This window comes from Neovison vison, chromosome 11 (assembly GCF_020171115.1).
Source record: "Neovison vison isolate M4711 chromosome 11, ASM_NN_V1, whole genome shotgun sequence".
NCBI classification, from domain to species: domain Eukaryota; kingdom Metazoa; phylum Chordata; class Mammalia; order Carnivora; family Mustelidae; genus Neogale; species Neogale vison.
The window spans coordinates 7,098,364-7,110,745 of NC_058101.1; the positions used below are offsets into that span (position 1 = coordinate 7,098,364).

At 40.6% G+C, this 12,382-nt stretch overlaps 1 long non-coding RNA gene across 1 annotated transcript; it reads left to right on the forward strand.

The window, feature by feature from the left end:
- The first annotated feature begins 727 nt into the window (after nt 1–727).
- On the forward strand, nt 728–11,588 carry LOC122889920. The gene is made up of 3 exons (XR_006380999.1): nt 728–841; nt 9,481–9,516; nt 11,363–11,588. It is a non-coding gene; the product is annotated as an uncharacterized LOC122889920 (long non-coding RNA).
- Nucleotides 11,589–12,382: the final 794 nt, after the last annotated feature.

The window sequence follows — 12,382 nt, forward strand, 5'->3', positions numbered from 1 at the left end:
TTTTGGTCACAGCTCACTGCACACCAGTAAGTAACTTTTTAATGTCTCTTCTGCCAATCAGCCTTGGTTTAGGCATTCCAAACTTTTAGCTATACTCGACCGGCCACCCCCCAAAAAAGCTATCATTGGAGTCAAAACTATAATTTCCATCTCAAGTCTCTCTGAAGCTGAAATCAGGTCTTTCAACCCATTTTAAAAGATCCTGTTAGAAAAGCGAGAGACTTGAGTCAAGCACCATGGGCAGGCTCTCCTGACCCCGAAGGAGGAAGGGGACAGTGATTCTGTGTCTTGGCTGCACTTTGGAATTGCTCGGGAATCTTTAAATAGTCCTTATATGTGCCCACTGCCCCATCTGACTTCACTAGCCGATTATGCTATGGGGTTGGCAAGGCTGGGAAGCAGCGCCCGAGGGAGAGGCCGTGGGGGCAGGTTCAGCAGTGGTTGTTCCAGGGAGAGCCCAATAGAAAGACGCCATCGGGAGCCGGTTAAGCAAGACTACAGCTCCTATTACTGCAAACAAAGAAGGGAGCAGGCTGAGAGAGTTCTCTAAGACAATATTCCTGGTACTAAAAATGTTTCATGACTCGAAACGTGCAAGGTCCATTCACTCATTCTGGAAACAAAATTTTCCTGACCGTCCAGGAGAGCAGGTGACCACACTAGGTGCCAGGATTGTGCAATCGCAAGACCGAGCGCCTCCAAGGAACTCAGGGTCCAAACTGCCTGACTTGTTGCTGCTTATATAGTAACTATGTCCTCAGTCTCCAACTCTGCCTCTCAATTTTCACAGATACCAGAACTTCATTCTGCAAGGCACTATCATCCTTTATTATGCTTGAAGGTAATTGCTTTTTATTTTAATATAAATTAAAAATGTTTGCTGTCTCCAGAAAGATATGATATAGGGAGAAAATATTGGACATTTTGAAGAAGTAACATTTTGGGGAACTGAAAGTATGATTATAAGATTTTTATCCAAGGTAAACACTGAAAACCTTAGGCGGAGAGCACAGGAAAGAGCCTGCTTGGCACAGCTAGGAGTGGGCCGCCTGGAGGCAGACCTTGCCAACTGGGGTCATCTCCCGTGGGCCTGGGTCAGCTCTGGTCCAGGGGAACAACACCTGCTTCAGTATACGTTTTGTTTAAATTCTTTGGTAAATTAAGGGATAACATAAGTCATGAAACTTTTTCAAGTTTAGCATAATCTGATTTTAATAGGAATCAATTAATTAGAGCCCAGAAATTACCAGGACGTTTTGTTTTGCAATGTAATATTCTATCTCTACTTTTCAGAGGTTCCATCAAGAATGATCCTATAAACACTATCACTGCTTCCCCAGTAAACTGATTTGCATACATCATTGTAATACTCGTAATTCCTCATAAATTTTACATGGGTTCATCCCTTTTTTTAAAAAATTTTTAAATTTTTTAATAAATATATAATGCATTATTAGCCCCAGGAGTACAGGTCTGTGAATTGCCAGGTTTACACACTTCACAGCACTCACCATAGCACATACCCTCCCCAATGTCCATAACCCCACAACCCTCTCCCAATGTCTAAACCCCTCACCCCAGAAACCCTCAGTTTGTTTTGTGAGATTAAGAGTCCTTTATGGTTTGTCTCCCTCCTGATCCCATCTTGTTTCATTTATTCTTTCCCTACCCCACAAGTCCCCCACTTGCATCTCCACTTCCTCATATCAGGGAGATCACATCATAATTGTCTTTCTCTGATTGACTTATGTTGCTAAGCATAATACCCTCTAGTTCCATCAACATCGTCACAAATGGCAAGATCTCATTTCTTTTGATGGCTGCATAGTATTCCATTGTATATATATATACCACATCTTCTTTATCCGTTCATCTGTTGATGGATATCTAGGTTCTTTTCATAGCTTGGCTATTGTGGACATTGCTGCTATAAACATTCGGGTGCACATGCCCCTTCGGATCACTACATTTGTATCTTTAGGATAAATACCCAGTAGTGCAATTGCTGGGTCATAGGGTAGCTCTATTTTCAACTTTTTGAGGAACCTCCGTGCTGTTTTCCAGAGTGGTTGCACCAGCTTGCATTCCCACCAACAGTGTAGGAGGGTTCCCCTTTCTCCACATCCTCGCCAGTATCTGTCATTTCCTGACTTGTTAATTTTAGCCATTCTGACTGGTGTGAGGTGATATCTCATTGTGGTTTTGATTTGTATTTCTCTGATGCCAAGTGATGTGGAGCACTTTTTCATGTGTCTGTTGGCCATCTGGATTTCTTCTTTGCAGAAATGTCTGTTCATGTCCTCTGCCCATTTCTTGATGGATTATTTGTTCTTTAGGTGTTTAGTTTGCTAAGTTCTTTATAGATTTTGGACACCAGCCCTTTATCTGATATGTCATTTGCAAATATCTTCTCCCATTCTGTCAATTGTCTTTGGTTTTGTTAACTGTTTCCTTTGCTGTGCAAAAGCTTTTGATCTTGATGGAGTCCCAATAGTTCATTTTTGCCCTTGCTTCCATTGCCTTTGGCAATGTTCCCAGGAAGAAGTTGCTGCGGCTGAGGTCAAAGAGGTTGCTGCCTGTGTTCTCCTCAAGAATTTTGATGGATTCCTTTCTTGCATTGAGGTCCTTCATCCATTTTGAGTCTATTTTCATGTGTGGTGTAAGGAAATGGTCCAATTTCATTTTTCTGCATGTAGCTGTCCAATTCTCCCAACACCATTTGTTGAAGAGACTGTCTTTTTTCCACTGGACATTCTTTCCTGCTTTGTCGAAGATTAGTTGACCATAGAGTTGAGGGTCTATTTCTGGGCTCTCTATTCTGTTCCATTGGTCTATGTGTCTGTTTCTGTGCCAGTACCATATGTCTTGATGATGACAGCTTTGTAATAGAGCTTAAAGTCCAGAATTGTGATGCCACCAACTTTGGCTTTCTTTTTCAATATTCCTTTGGCTATTCGAGGTCTTTTCTGGTTCCATATAAATTTTAGGATTATTTGTTCCATTTCTTTGGAAAAAATGAATGGGATTTTGATAGGGATTGCATTAAATGTGTAGATTGCTTTAGGTAGCATAGACATTTTCACAATATTTATTCTTCCAATCCAGGAGCATGTAACATTTTTCCATTTCCTTGTGTCTTCCTCAATTTCGTTCCTGAGTACTTTATAGTTTTCTGAGTATAGATTCTTTGCCTCTTTGGTTAGGTTTATTCTGAGGTATCCTATGGTCTTGGGTGCAACTGTAAATGGGATTGACTCCTCACTTTCTCTTTCTTCTGTTTCGTTGTTGGTGTATAGAAATGCAACTGATTTCTGTGCATTGATTTTATATCCTGACACTTTACTGAATTCCTGTAAAAGTTCTAGCAGTTTTGGAGTGGAGCCTTTTGGGTTTTCCACATATAGTATCATATCATCTGCAAAGAGTGATAGTTTGACTTCTTTGCCGATTTGGATGCCTTTAATTTCTTTTTGTTGTCTGATTGCTGAGGATAGGACTTCTAGTACTATGTTGAATAGCAGTGGTGATAATGGACATCCCTGCCGCGTTCCTGACCTTAGTGGAAAAGCTTTCAGTTTTTCTCCATTGAATGATATTTGCTGTGGGTTTTTCATAGATGGATTTGATAATATTGAGGTATGTGCCCTCTATCCCTACACTTTGAAGAGTTTTGATCAGGAAGGGATGCTATACTTTGTCAAATGCTTTTTCAGCATCTATTGAGAGTATCATATGGTTCTTGTTCTTTCTTTTTATTAATGTATTGTATCACATCGATTGATTTGTGGATGTTGAACCAACCTTGCAGTCCTGGAATAAATCCCACTTGGTCGTGGTGAATAATCCTTTTAATGTACTGTTGGATCCTATTGGCTAGTATTTTGGTGAGAATTTTTGCATCTGTGTTCATCAAGGATATTGGTCTGTAATTCTCTTTTTTGATAGGATCCTTGTCTGGTTTTGGGATCAAGGTGATGCTGGCCTCATAAAATGAGTTTGGAAGTTTTCCTTCCATTTCTATTTTTTGGAACAGTTTCAGGAGATTAGGTATTACTTCTTCTTTAAATGGTTGGTAGAATTCTCCTGGGAAGCTGTCTGGCCCTGGGTTTTTGTTTGGAGATTTTTGATGACTGTTTCAATCCTTACTGGTTATAGGTCTGATCAGGTTTTCTATTTCTTCCTGGTTCAGTTGTGGTAGTTTATATGTCTCTAGGAATGCATCCATTTCTTCCAGATTGTCAAATTTGTTGGCATAGAGTTGCTCATAATATGTTCTTATAATTGTTTGTGTTTCCTTGGTGTTGGTTGTGATCTCTCCTCTTTCATTCATGATTTTATTTATTTGGGTCCTTTCTCTTTTCTTTTTGATAAGTCTGGCCAGGGGTTTATCAATCTTATTAATTCTTTCAAAGAACCAGCTCCTAGTTTTGTTGATTTGTTCTATTGTTTTTTGGTTTCTATTTCATTGATTTCTGCTCTGATCTTTATTATTTCTCTTCTGCTGGGTATAGGCTTTCTTTGTTGTTCTTTCTCCAGCTCCTTTAGGTGTAGGGTTAGATTGTGTATTTGAAACCTTTCTTGTTTCTTGAGAAAGGCTTGTATTGCTATATATTTTCCTCTCAGGACTGCCTTTGCTGTGTCCCACAGATTTTGAACTGTTGTGTTTTCATTATCATTTGTTTCCATGAATTTTTTCAATTCTTCTTTAATTATTGGTTGACCCACTCATTCTTTAGGAGGATGCTGTTTAGTCTCCATGTATTTGGGTTCTTTCCAAACTTCCTCTTGTGATTGAGTTCTAGCTTCAGAGCATTGTGGTCTGAAAATATGTAGTGAATGATCCCAATCTTTTGATACTTGTTGAAACCTGATTTATGACCCAAGATGTGATCTATCCTGGAGAATGTTCCATGTGCACTAGAGAAGAATGAGTATTCTGTTGCTTTGGGATGAAATGTTCTGAATATATCTGTGATGTCCATCTGGTCCAGTGTGTCATTTAAGGCCTTTATTTCCTTGTTTATCTTTTGCTTGGATGATCTGTCCATTTCAGTGAGGAGAGTGTTAAAGTCCCCTACTATTATTGTATTATTGTCTATGTGTTTCTTTGATTTTGTTATTAATTGGTTTATACAGTTGGCTGCCATGTTAGGGGCATAGATATTTAAAATCGTTAGATCATCTTGTTGGACAGACCCTTTGAGTATGACATAGTGTCCTTCCTCATCTCTTATTATAGTCTTTGGCTTAAAATCTAATTGATCTGATATAAGGATTGCCACTCCAGCCTTCTTCTGATGTCCATTAGCATGGTAAATTGTTTTCCACCCCCTCACTTTAAATCAGGAGGTGTCTTTGGGTCTAAAATGACTTTCTTGTAGGAAGCATATTGATAGGTTTTGTTTTTTTATCCATTCTGATACCCTGTGCCTTTTGATTGGGGCATTTAGCCCAATTCAGGGTACTATTGAGAGATATGAGTTTAGTGCCATTGTGTTGCCTGTAAGGTGACTGTTACTGTATATTGTCTGTTCCTTTCTGATCTACTACTTTTAGGCTCTCTCTTTGCTTAGAGGACCCCTTTCAATATTTCCTGTAGAGCTGGTTTGGTGTTTTCAAATTCTTTCAGTTTTTCTTTGTTCTGGAAGCTTTTTATCTCCCCTTCTATTCTCAATGATAGCCTAGCTGGATATAGTATTCTTGGCTGCATGTTTTTCTCATTTAGTGCTCTGAATATATCATGCCAGTTCTTTCTGGCCTGCCAGGTCTCTGTAGATAAGTCTGCTGCCAATCTAATATTTGTACCATTGTATGTTACAGACTTTTTTCCCAGGGCTGCTTTCAGGATTTTCTCTTTGTCACTAAGACTTGTAAATTTTACTATTAGGTGATGGGGTGTGGACCTATTCTTATTGATTTTGAGGAGGGTTCTCTGCACCTCCTGGATTTTGATGCTTGTTCCCTTTGCCATATTAGGGAAATTCTCTCCAATAATTCTCTCCAATATACCTTCTTCTCCCCTCTCTCTTTCTTCTTCTTCTGGAATCCCAATTATTCTAATGTTGTTTTGTCTTATGGTATCACTTATCTCTCGAATTCTCCCCTCATGGTCCAGTATTTTTTTTCTCTCTCTTTTGCTCAGCTTCTTTATTCTATATCATTTGGTCTTCTATATCACTAATTCTTTCTTCTGCCTCATTTATCCTAGCAGTAAGAGCCTCCATTTTTTATCGCACCTCATTAATAGCTTTTTTTATTTCAACTTGGTTAGATTTTAGTTCTTTTATGTCTCCAAAAAGGGCTTTTATCTTTCCAGAGAGGGTTTCTCTAATATCTTCCATGCCTTTTTGAAACCTGGCTAGAACCTTGAGAATCGTCATTCTGAACTCTAGATCTGACCTATTACCCTTGTCCTTATTGATTAGGTCCCTAGCCTTCAGTATTGCCTGTTGTTCTTTTTTTGGTGAGTTTTTCCCGTATTGTCATTTTGTCCAGATAAGAATATATGAAGGAGCAAAGAAAATACTAAAAGGGTGGCAAAGACCTCAGGAAAATGCTCTTTAACCAAATCAGAAGAGACCCCAAATCATGGGGGGGAGAAAGGGGATAAAAAGAAGTTCAGGGAAAAAAAATTTAAAAAAAAAGAAAACAAATTTTAAAAGTATAAAAAAGAAAAAAAAAAAAATATATATATATATATATATTAGACTGGTGGCTAGAACAGGGTCACCCACTTAATTTTGGGAGTATCTTGGTCTCTTATCAGAAACTAGCTCCCAAAATCTTAAAGAAGGAAAAACATATATAAGGGTAAACACAATGAAGGGATGGAATATGCCTATAAAGATGAAAAAAACATTTTCTTTTTAATTTCTAAAAAAGGAGTTTATAAAGTAAGTTGGTTAGGAGAACAAAGAAAAAGAAAGTGGAGAGATTTTGCTCAGGCTGGAGACTAGAACAAGCCCAGAGCTAGATTTAGGGTATTTTTTGATCTATTAGAAGTTGTACCCCAAATTTTTTAGAAGAAAAAACTCTATGTGTACACAAAAAATAAAGTTAGATACAATGCAGGATAAAATATGACTGTAATAATGAAGGGTCAAAAAAGATTAATTTTTTTAAGATTTTATTTATTTGACAGACAGAGATCACAAGTAGGCAGAGAGGCAGGCAGAAAGAGAGGAGGAAGCAGGCTCCCCACTGAGCAGAGAGCTCGATGCGGGGCTCGATCCCAGGACCGTGAGATCATGACCTGAGCCGAAGGCAGAGGGTTCAGCCCACTGAGCCACCCAGGTGCCCCTATTATTATTATTTTTTTAAATGAAAGGTATTGTTAAGATAAACTAGTTAAAAAACATTAAAAGAGGAGAGGGTAAAAGTTTAAAAAAATTTAGAAGAAGAAAGAAAAAAAAAAATTAAATTAACTGCAAGACTAAAGAATCACCGGGAGAAAGCCATGAGTTCCATGCTTTGATTTCTCCTCCTCTGGAATTCTGCTGCTCTCCTTGGTATTGAACCTGCACTCCTTGGTAGGTGAACTTGGTCTTGGCTGGATTTCTTGTTGATCTTCTGGGGGAGGGGCCTGGTGTAGTGATTCTCAAGTGTCTTTGCCCCAGGCGGAATTGCACCGCCCTTACCAGGGGCCGGATTACCAGTAATCCGCTCGGCTTTGCTTTCAGGAGCTTTTGTTCCCTGAGCGCTTTCCGTAGAGTTCCGCAGGATGGGAATGAAAATGGCGGCCTCCTGGTCTCCGCCTGGGGGAGCTGAGAGCTCGAGGCCCCACTCCTCAGTGTGCCCTCAGAGACAAGCGCCCAATCACTCCCGTGTCCCTGGCCTCCGGCCGCATTCCGAGCTCACCGAGCCTGTGACCGGTTCAAGGTAACCTCGAGCTGAGAGCTCACTCCTTGGCTCTGTCTCTGTAGACGGCTTCCCCACTCTAATACCTGCGAGCTCTGCGACCCTCAGACACCCACGATCCTTCTGTCACCCTGCGGGACCTGGGGCCACGCTGACCCCACGTGGGCTTCACCCCGGTTTAGCCTCTGGAGCGATGTCCCTCCATGGAGCACGTTAGGTCCGTTATTAAACAAAACGAGACTGAGACAAAGTGAAAGTTATTTAAAGCTTTATTTTATGATAAGTATTCGAACTCAGATTGATCGGCCAGGGGAACGAGACTGAAACAAAGTTAAAGTTATGAAAGCTCTACTCTATGCCAAGCATGAGAAGTCAGACTGACCGGCCAGGGCCGTCGCCGAAGAGGGCGACCCCTCCCCAGCTTACAGGCTACCTTTTATTGGGTGAAACTGCAGCCCGTATCTTGGTATCTCAACCCACCGGGTTTGTGTGTCTCTTGTTGACTGGCTAGTTTCATCCGGTCTGGTGACGTGTTAGTCAAGATGACTCCACACTAGGACAGTTACAAACAGTACTTCGAACTGATTAGATGTTTCTATCCGGCCTGACTCGTCCTTGTATTCTGGGCTCTGTTATCAGGAACTAGCCCACTACATTTTACTGGTTTCCTGGACTTGCTTCTTAGTAAGTTTCTCCGGGGGGGGGGGTGTCAATTTAAGTTTTCTGCACAAACAACAAAATGGATATTTACCCAAGATGGAGTCGCTCTGGCTGAATAGGTCCTTACAGAGCAGACTTTAAAGTCCTGACTTTGTGCTCCGTTGCTCCGCCGCTTGCTGGGAGCCGGCCCCTCCCCTGTGGTCTATCTTCCAGTCACTTTGGATTCACTTCTCCTCCAGTCCTACCTTTCAGAAAGTGGTCAATTTTCTGTTTCTAGAATTGTTGTTCTTCTTGTCTTCGATCTCCTGTTGGATTTGTAGGTGTTCGCAATGGATTGATAAGCTATCTAGCTGGTCTGCTACCTGATGTCGTCTCAGCCTGCTAATCCTCTGCCATCTTGGCTCCTCCTCCAGGTTCATTCCTTTTAAACGATTTTATCTCAACTGACAAATTTTGACTTTTTTTTGCCAAGCAAGCTCAGAGACAAATTTACACTAACTTTCACTAATTGTCTTCAGCATAGGTTTTGTTCTATAGATCATGGCCTCTTGGAGTACTGCTTGCTTCCTGAGATGCTTGCAGTATCTTTAAAAGCTGGGGGTTTTGCTTAGAGAGAATTGCCAAAGCACACAGCTCTCTGCTCCCCACTTGGCTTTCCGCTTCCCTTTCCTTTTGTAGTCTGAATACAAAGGCAGATAAGTCACTATGTTTCTAGGCCGCTGGTTGTTTTTCCACTTGAGTTACTATCTGGAGAAATTTGTACTGTTACTCATCTCCGCTACCTCCTGGCCTCCCCTCTCTGTGGTTACAACAAGCCTCTGTACTGTTCACAGAACTTAAAGCAATTGTGCGCGTTCTTCTTAGAAATGTCCCACTTTTTTTTCAGAACATTCAAAAGTATATTTGAACTGAAACAAAGTTTCTAAACAATTAAATGCCATGTCACCTTTTATTCCCTCGCAGCTCCTTCAGAGATTATCGAAATACTGGAGCACCTGCGTAAGTTTCCATTTGTGACGTTTCTAGCATTTTCAAGACTTGAAAGAAGAGTGAGGGTTCTCGAAAAGAAAGGGAAAGACAAGGAAGCGTGAAATGTATTTTGAGGGTTTTGTCATCACAACACTGGCTGATTTCCCATATATATCTTATTTTTTAAAAGATTTTATTTATTTATTTGACAGACAGAGATCACAAAAAGGCAGAGAGGCAGGCAGGGAGAGAGAGGAGGAAGCAGACTCCCTGCTGAGCAGAGAGCCCGATGCGGGGCTGGATCCCAGGACCCCGGGATCATGACCTGAGCTGAAGGCAGAGGCTTAACCCTCTGAGCCATCCAGGTGTGCCTGCGTATCTTATTTGTAATTAAGCCTTAAATAATTCTTGGGGAACTAAGAAGGTTACAGAAATGTTAACAGAATTGCTAATTAAGGAGATAACTAAAATTCATGAGTCTGTTTGAAAAGTGTTATAATTTCTTGAAAATGTTGAAGGCAGTTATTAACTAACAGTTCTCAAAGCTGCCATTGCCTGTTTCCTACTAAAAATATCTGAGAAGGAAATTAAGAAAGAAAACATTCATTTAAAATCCACATAACTTTGATTTTAAAAATATCTCTAAAACTTTTTTTAATTTCTGTGTTTCAGTAGTCTTACTGTAATGTGTAGTTGTTTGTATTTCTCTTGCTTGGGATTCATGGGGCTTATTCAGTCTTTAACCATTTTTTCCAAATTATGAGCCTTTATCTGATGAAAGAGTCCATCTGCGCTATGCTCTGTACGCTTCTTAAACTTCAGACACACACCCAACCTTCACATTGACTCTCTATGTCTCTTCTGCTATTTTCTATATCTGCTATCCTTTTGCTTGGCTCAGTATGAATATTTTCTTCTAGTCTATCTTCTGTTCATTAATTCTGTCTTCTATTGTATTTAATTTGATGTTAAAGCAATTGACTGATTTTTTTTATTATTATTATTTTTATTTATTTGACAGAGATCACAAGTAGGTAGAGAGGCAGGCGGAGAGGGGGAGAAACAGGCTCCCTGCTGAGCAGAGAGCCCGATGCGGGGCTCAATCCCAGGACCCCGGGATCATGACCTGAGCCGGAGGCAGAAGCCTTAACCCACTGAGCCACCCAGGCACCCCCTGAATTTGAAATTTTATCACCCACCACTTTTAAGTTTCTCAAAAGTTCTGCTCAGCTTCTCAGCCTTTTACTCTACTTTTGGTATCATCAATTTCCTTGAGAAGAGCTAGGAAAACGCTTTCTTGGGATTCTTGCCAATCTTGAGTCTCTAAAGCCTCACTTAGAACTCTGCAACCTTCAGAACTATGCTTAAAAAAATGTCTAGTTTCTCTTCCTGGGAGGATGAGCTGGAACAACGAGGTTGGAAAGACAATACTTGATTTTCTTTTTAAAGATCAAATAAAAGCAGTTGAAATTCCACCGATTAACTGTCACACACATAGAAAATTAGAGAAAGTTGATAAGTTAATGGAACTAAAAATATATATATATGCTGTTAGCTGAAAATTCTTCCCTCCTTACCGATGTAAATTGTAAGTCATTTTTTGTTATATAAGTAACAGCTATGTAATATGTATATACTGAGTTTTCATAAATGCATTTTTTAAAGATTTTATTTATTTATTCGATAGAGAGAGAGACAGTTGCAGCAGGGGCAGAAGGAGAGGGAGAAGCAGACTCCCGACTGAGCAGGGAGCCCGATGCGGGGTTCAATCCCAGGACCCTGGGATCATGACCTGAGATGAAGGTAGAGGCTTAACCGACTGAGCCCCCCCGGTGCCCTTATAAATGCATTTTTGTCTTGACTTTTGTTTTATCAGAGGAAACCACCAATGAGCAGACCAACTACCATAGTCCCCATGCCACCATTTCCACGAGTCACTCCTTTGAATCCTGACCAAACAGTCCCTCGTACCCCTGACAGACGTGGAGATTCATGAGTCATAAACTTCTGCAGGAATTTCAAGGCCAAAGACAACGTCTTCTTCCTCTAGCCATCTTGTTTAATACCACAGCTCTAGAGCAAAGAGCTTTGTCTAGCCGCGCCTTTTACGACAGTGTATCCTTTTCTACATCTTGGATAAAATGACAGTGCTTCATTAAAAATGTTTGTATCACTATGTCATTCCCAAGTGAAATGTTATTTTTTATCATTACTGGCATTTTAAATTGGGGTCAGGAAAATGAACAAAGGAATTTAGGAAATAAGGTCAAAAGTTTTTCTTCTCGGAAGTCCTATGCCCAGCTGAAAGTCAGAGGCTCTACAAACAAAGGAAGAAAGAAACAAAGGAAGAAAGAAAGCAATATTGGAGGGGAGCGCATAGGCTGCGGAGTCTGCCAAACTTGGGGAGATGGGAGGGGGGTGTGGCAGGAGGATTCTGTCCCCAGCTGTTATCCAAGCCCTTGAAGAGGTTACTGGTATGTTTCCAGCAAGAGGAGACGCTGTCCTGACCTATTTAACTGTGACAGAAATTGATGAAGCCAGGGGGACATGCCCTAAAATTTCCTTTTGCCTTATTTGGGAGCCAGAGTTCCAAGTCTCTCCGTCATCTGTCCATGCAGATATGCAAAGCAAAGGGAACAAGAAAGATTTCACAGATGTTACTCATTCCCCATCTGTGCAAATATGTAGTCTGTTTTCCAGGAAAGAGAACAGTAACCTTCATAGTTCCTAATGAAGAACAATGACCACAGTGTATTAGTCCCTTCTGTTCCTCCATGTGGAAAAATCATTGTATGGCATTCCTAGAGGACTTTGCCCTCATCAGGGAGATTTCCCAAAGGTCTCTCCTCACAAATGGTCGCTAGAGGGCCACAACTAGAAGGGAAAGGGAGTGGAG